Genomic DNA, 7,006 nt, shown 5'->3' with positions numbered 1-7,006 from the left:
AATCTACACTATTCCAATATCATCCATATGTTTATCCAATAACCATTTGAATGCTCTCAACGTTGACGAGTCCACCACTGCTGCAGGCAGGGCATTCCACGCCCTTACTACTCTCTGAGTAAAGAACCTACCTCTAACATCTGTCCTATATCTCTCACCCCTCAATTTAAAGCTATGTCCCCTCGTGCTAGCCATCACCATCCGAGGAAAAAGGCTCTCACTATCCACCCTATCTAATCCTCTGATCATCTTGTATGCCTCTATTAAGTCACCTCTTAACCTTCTTCTCTCTAACGAAAACAACCTCAAGCCCCTCAGCCTTTCCTCATACGATTTTCCCACCATACCAGGCAACATCCTGGTAAATCTCCTCTGCACCCTTTCCAACACTTCCACATCTTTCCTATAATAGGGCGACCAGAACTGTACGCAATACTCCAAATGCGGCCGCACCAGAGTTTTGTACAGTTGCAGCATGACCTCCTGGCTCCGAAACTCAATCCCTCTACCAATAAAAGCTAACACACCGTACGCCTTCTTACAACCCTATCAACCTGGGTGCCAACTTTCAGGGATCTATGCACATGGACACCCAGATCCCTCTGTTCATCCACGCTACCAAGTATCTTACCATTAGCCCAGTACTCTGTAATCCTGTTACTCCTTCCAAAGTGAATCACCTCACACTTTTCCGCATTAAACTCCATTTGCCACTTCTCAGCCCAGCTCTGCAGCTTATCTGTGTCCCTCTGTAACCTGCCACTTCCCTCCGCACTGTCTACAACTCCACCGACTTTAGTGTCATCCGCAAATTTACTAATCCATCCTTCCACGCCCTCATCCAAGTGGGTACGATCTAGTGGCCATTACAGAAACGTGGCTGAAAGGTGACCAGGACTGGGAGATGAATATCCAGGGGTATCAGGCGTTTAGGAAGAATAGACAGGAAGGAAAAGGTGGTGGGGTCGCGCTATTAATAAGAGATAATATCAGGGTAGTACTGAGGGATGACATAGGCTCTGAGGAACAAAACGTGGAATCATTATGGGTAGAGGTGAGGAATAGTAGAGGGAGAAAGACACTAGTAGGTGTGGTATATAGGCCCCCAAATAATAATGTTGAGGTAGGGAGGGCTATAAACAAGCAGATAAGGGATGCGTGTAAAAACGGAACGGCAATAATCATGGGGGACTTCAACATGCACATTGACTGGCAGACTCAAGTCGGTAAGGGTGGAATGGAGGAAGAGTTCTTAGAATGCTGTCGGGATAGTTTCCTTGAACAGCATGTTACGGAACCGACGAGGGAACGAGCTATTTTGGATCTGGTATTGTGTAACGAGGTAGGTAGAATTAAGGATCTTATTGTGAAGGACCCTCTTGGGTCTAGTGACCACAATATGGTCGAATTTCTGATTCAGATGGAAGAGGAGAAAGTTTGGTCCCAAACCAGTGTCCTCTGTTTGAACAGAGGGAAATATGATAGGATGAGGGATGAATTGGCTAAGGTAGACTGGGAGAGCAGGCTGGCAGGTAGGATAGCTGAGGAACAGTGGAGGATTTTTAAGGAGATCCTTTTCAGTTCTCAGCAAAAATATATTCCAGCAAAAAACAAGGATTGTAAGAAAAGGGAGAACCAGCCGTGGATAACGAAGGAAATAAAGGAGAGTATTAAAATAAAAACAGCTGCGTACAGAGTGGCCAAAAATAGTGGAGAAACAAGTGATTGGGAAAAATTTAAGAAACAACAAAGAGAGACTAAGAAAGCGATAAAGAAAGGAAGGATAGACTATGAAGCTAGGCTAGCAATTAATATAAAAAATGATAGTAAAAGTTTTTATAAATATATAAAAAGGAATAGAGTGGCTAGAGTGAATGTTGGACCCTTGGAGGACGAGAGGGGGGAGTTAATAGTGGGAAATGAGGATATGGCTGAGTCTTTAAATAAGTTTTTTGTGTCGGTCTTCACGGTGGAGGACACAAATAGTTTGCCAAATATTAACGATAGAGGGTTGGCAGCAGGAGAAATACTTAATACGATTAATGTTACCAGAGAGGCAGTGCTGGGTAGACTAATGGGACTGAAGGTGGACAAGTCCCCGGGTCCGGATGGAATGCATCCCAGGGTATTGAAAGAAATGTCAGAGGTAATAGTGGGTGCGTTAGTGATTATTTATCAAAACTCGTTGCATTCTGGGGTAGTGCCGGTTGATTGGAAAACGGCTAATGTTACGCCGCTGTTTAAAAAAGGAAGGAGACAAAAGGCGGGTAACTATAGGCCGGTCAGCTTAACGTCTGTAGTAGGGAAAATGCTGGAATCCATTATTAAAGAGGAGATAGCAGGGCATCTGGATAGAAATGGTTCGATCAATCAGACGCAGCATGGATTCATGAGGGGAAAGTCGTGCTTGACGAACATGTTGGATTTTTATGAAGATGTGACTAGGGCGGTTGATGGAGGAGAACCGGTGGATGCGGTGTTTTTGGATTTCCAAAAGGCGTTTGATAAGGTGCCCCATAAAAGGCTGCTGAAGAAGATTAGGGCACACGGAGTTGGGGGTAGTGTGTTAAAGTGGATTGGGGACTGGCTATCCGACAGGAAGCAAAGAGTCGGAATAAATGGGTGTTTTTCCGGTTGGAGGAAGGTAACTAGTGGCGTGCCGCAGGGATCGGTACTCGGGCCGCAACTGTTTACCATTTATATAGATGATCTGGAGGAGGGGACGGAGTGTAGGGTAATGAAGTTTGCAGACGACACAAAGATAAGTGGAAAAGTGAATCGTGTGGAGGACGGAGAAGATCTGCAGAGAGATTTGGACAGGCTGAGTGAGTGGGCGAGGATATGGCAAATGGAGTATAACGTTGAGAAATGCGAGGTTATACACTTTGGAGGAAATAATAACAAATGGGATTACTATCTCAATGGAAACAAATTAAAACATGCTACCGTGCAAAGGGACCTGGGGGTCCTTGTGCATGAGACGCAAAAGCCCAGTCTGCAGGTACAACAGGTGATCAAGAAGGCAAATGGGATGTTGGCCTATATTGCGAAGGGGATAGAATATAAAAGCAGGGATGTCTTGATGCACCTGTACAGGGCATTGGTGAGGCCGCAGCTGGAATACTGTGTGCAGTATTGGTCCCCTTATATGAGGAAGGATATATTGGCATTGGAGGGAGTGCAGAGAAGGTTCACCAGGTTGATACCGGAGATGAGGGGTTTGGATTATGAGGAGAGGCTGAGGAGATTGGGTTTGTACTCGTTGGAGTTTAGAAGGATGAGGGGGGATCTTATGGAGACTTATAAGATAATGCGGGGGCTGGATAGGGTGGAGGCAGAGAGATTCTTTCCACTTAGTAAGGAAGTTAAAACTAGAGGACACAGCCTCAAAATAAAGGGGGGTCGGTTTAAGACAGAGTTGAGGAGGAACTTCTTCTCCCAGAGGGTGGTGAATCTCTGGAATTCTCTGCCCACTGAGGTGGTGGAGGCTACCTCGCTGAATATGTTTAAAGCGCGGATGGATGGATTCCTGATCGGTAAGGGAATTAAGGGTTATGGGGATCAGGCGGGTAAGTGGTACTGATCCACGTCAGATCAGCCATGATCTTGTTGAATGGCGGGGCAGGCTCGAGGGGCTAGATGGCCTACTCCTGCTCCTATTTCTTATGTTCTTATTAATAAAAATGACAAACAGCAGTGGCCCCAAAACAGATCCTTGCGGTACACCACTGGTAACTGAACTCCAGGATGAATATTTCCCATCAACCACCACCCTTTGTTTTCTTACAGCTAGCCAATTCCTGATCCAAACCACTAAATCACCCTCAATCCCATGTGTCCATATTTTCTGCAAAAGCTCACCATGGGGAACCTTATCAAATGCTTTGCTGAAATCCATATACACCACATCAACTGCTTTACCCTCATCCACCTCTTTGGTCACCTTCTCAAAGAACTCAATAAGGTTTGTGAGGTTGAAGAAGGTGGAAGGGAGAATGTCCAGGGTGCGTGGGATCCTTGATTATGCTGACTGCTTTTCCCGAGGGAGCGGGAAGTGTAGACGGAGTCAATGGATGGGAGGCTGGTTTGCGTGATGGGACTGGGCTACGTTCATGACCTTTTGTCGTTCCTTGCAGTCTTGGGCAGAGCAGGAGCCCCAGACCAAGCTGTGATACAACCAGAAAGGATGCTTTCTATGGAGCATCTGTAAAAGTTGGTGAGAGTCGTAGCTGACTTGCCAAATTTCCTTAGTCTTCTGAGAAAGTAGAGGCGTTGGTGGGGCTTTCTTAACTATAGTGTCGGCGTGGGGGGGACCAGGACAGGTTGTTGCTGATCTGGACACCTAAAAACCTGAAGCTCTCGACCCTTTCTACTTCGTCCCCGTTGATGTAGACAGGGGCATGTTCTCCACTGTGCTTCCTGAAGTCAGGGTGAAGTATTTATCCAATTGCCCCTTTTGGAAAGTTCCCTCCCAGGATCACAATGACTTTCCATGCTATTATATCCTCCCCACCTCATTCCCCCATCCCAGTTCTCCCAGGGTGGATGCGAAATGATCCCAAGGCCACTGTTCGAGAAGTAGGGCTTCGTCCCCGAGTGTCCCACTCAATCTTTGCCCTTCAACCATCCCCGCCGAGACAGCTGAGGTCTCAGGGTGATCCAGTCCGGAGAGGTCGGCACTGCTTAAGGAACAGAAACTCGAATCCCACCTTCAGCCGCACTGACCCCCAAACCAAGTGGCAGCCCCTTCCTCAGGCTCTTTGGACACTCCAGATCATTATATCCTCATCCTCGGCACTAGGGGGCACTGTGACTGAGATATATCCTCCTCCTCGCCACTAGGGGGTGCTGTGACTCAAATATATCCTCCTCCTTGTCTCTAGGGGGCACCGTGACTGAACTATACCCTCCTCATCACCAGGGGGCACTGTGACTGAAATCTATCCTCCCCGCCACTAGGGGGCACTGTCACTGCAATATACCCTCCTCCCCACTACTAGGGGGCACTGTGACTGAAATATATCCTCCTCCTCGCCACTCGGGAACACTGTGACACAAATATATCCTCTATACACCACTAGGGGGCACTGTGACTCAAATATAGCCTCATTGTCACGAGGGGGCACTGTCACTGCAATATATCCTCCTCCTCGCCACTAGGGGGCACTGTGACGGAAATATATCCTCCTCATTACCCCTAGGGGGCACTGTGATGGACATATATATCCTCCTCGCCACTGGGGGCACTATGACTGAAATCCGACAGTGCACAAGGAGGCCATTTGGCCCATCAAGTCTGCACCAATTCTCAAATCGTAGAATTCCTACAAGAGCAAAGGAAACTACAGCCCAGTAACAGGCCCTTCGGCCCTCCGAACCTGCACTGACCATACTGCCCCCATCTGAACTAAAACCCCCTACCCTTCCGGGGACTGAAAGAACACAGAAAAACAGTACAGAAGGAGGTCATTCAGTCCATCGAGTCTGCACTGACTTTCTGACACAGCATCTTATCCAGGCCCATTCCCTACCCTATTCCCATAACCCCACATATTTACCCCGCTAATCCCCCTAACCTACACATCTTTGGACACTAAGGGGCAATTTAGCATGGCCAATCCACCTCACCCGCACATCTTTGGACACTAAGGGGCAATTTAGCATGGCCAATCCACCTAACCTACACATCTTTGGACACTAAGGGACAATTTAGCATGGCCAATCCACCTAACCTACACATCTTTGGACACTATGGGACAATTTAGCATGGCCAATCCACCTAACCTACACATCTTTGGACACTAAGGGACAATTTAGCATGGCCAATCCACCTAACCTACACATCTTTGGACACTATGGGACAATTTAGCATGGCCAATCCACCTAACCTACACATCTTTGGACACTAAGGGGCAATTTAGCATGGCCAATCCACCTAACCTACACATCTTTGGACTCTAAGGGGCAATTTAGCATGGCCAATACGCCTAACCTACACATCTTTGGACACTAAGGGACAATTTAGCATGGCCAATCCACCTAACCTGCACATCTTTGGACACTAAGGGGCATTTTAGCATGGCCAATCCACCTAACCTGCACATCTTTGGACTCGAAGGAGCAATTTAGCATGGCCAATCCATCTGACGTGCACATCTTTGGAGTGTGGGAGGAAACCGGAGCACCCAGAGGAAACCCACGCAGACACGGGGAGAACATGCAGACTCTGCACCGACAGTGACCCGAGGCCAGAATCGAACCCGGGCCCCTGGCGCTGTGAAGCAGCTAACCACTGTGCCACCATGCCGTGTCCACCTCCTTGCCACTAGAGGGCAGTGAATACGGTCTGCTGCTCTCAAGTCATGAGCTCCTCCAGGTGGCGCTGTTCCTGGAGGGCCAAATTAGGATTGACTGCAGTCCCCTGTAGCAGCTATTCCACTGGGAAAGGCATCATGCCCAAGGCTAAACCTTTTCGCAATATTAATTGTAACCCTGTAAGTTCTTCCTTCATTGATAAGGTAAGAAGTCTCACTACACCGGGTTAAAGTCCAACATGTTTATTTGGAATCACGAGCTTTCGGAGCGCTGCTCCTTCATCAGGCGAGTGGAGAGAGAGGTTTCACAAACACGGCATATAGAGGCCAAGACACAATTGCATGATGATGTTTGGAATGCGAGTCTTTACAGGTAATCAAGTCTTAAAGGTACAGACAATGTGAGTGGAGAGAGCATTAAGCACAGGTTAAAGAGGTGTGTATTGTCTCCAGCCAGGACAGTTAGTGAGATTTTGCAAACCCAGGCCAAATGATGGGGGTTACAGATAGTGTGACATGAACCCAAGATCCCGGTTGAGGCCGTCCTCATGTGTGCGGAACTTGGCTATCAGTCTCTGCTCAGCGACTCTGCGCTGTCGTGTGTCGTGAAGGCCGCCTTGGAGAACGCTTACCCGAAGATCAGAGGCTGAATGCCCGTGACCGCTGAAGTGCTCCCCCACAGGAAGAGAACA

This window comes from Mustelus asterias, unplaced genomic scaffold (assembly GCF_964213995.1).
Source record: "Mustelus asterias unplaced genomic scaffold, sMusAst1.hap1.1 HAP1_SCAFFOLD_2110, whole genome shotgun sequence".
Lineage (NCBI taxonomy): Eukaryota > Metazoa > Chordata > Chondrichthyes > Carcharhiniformes > Triakidae > Mustelus > Mustelus asterias.
Note: the sequence above shows the minus strand (reverse complement) of the source record.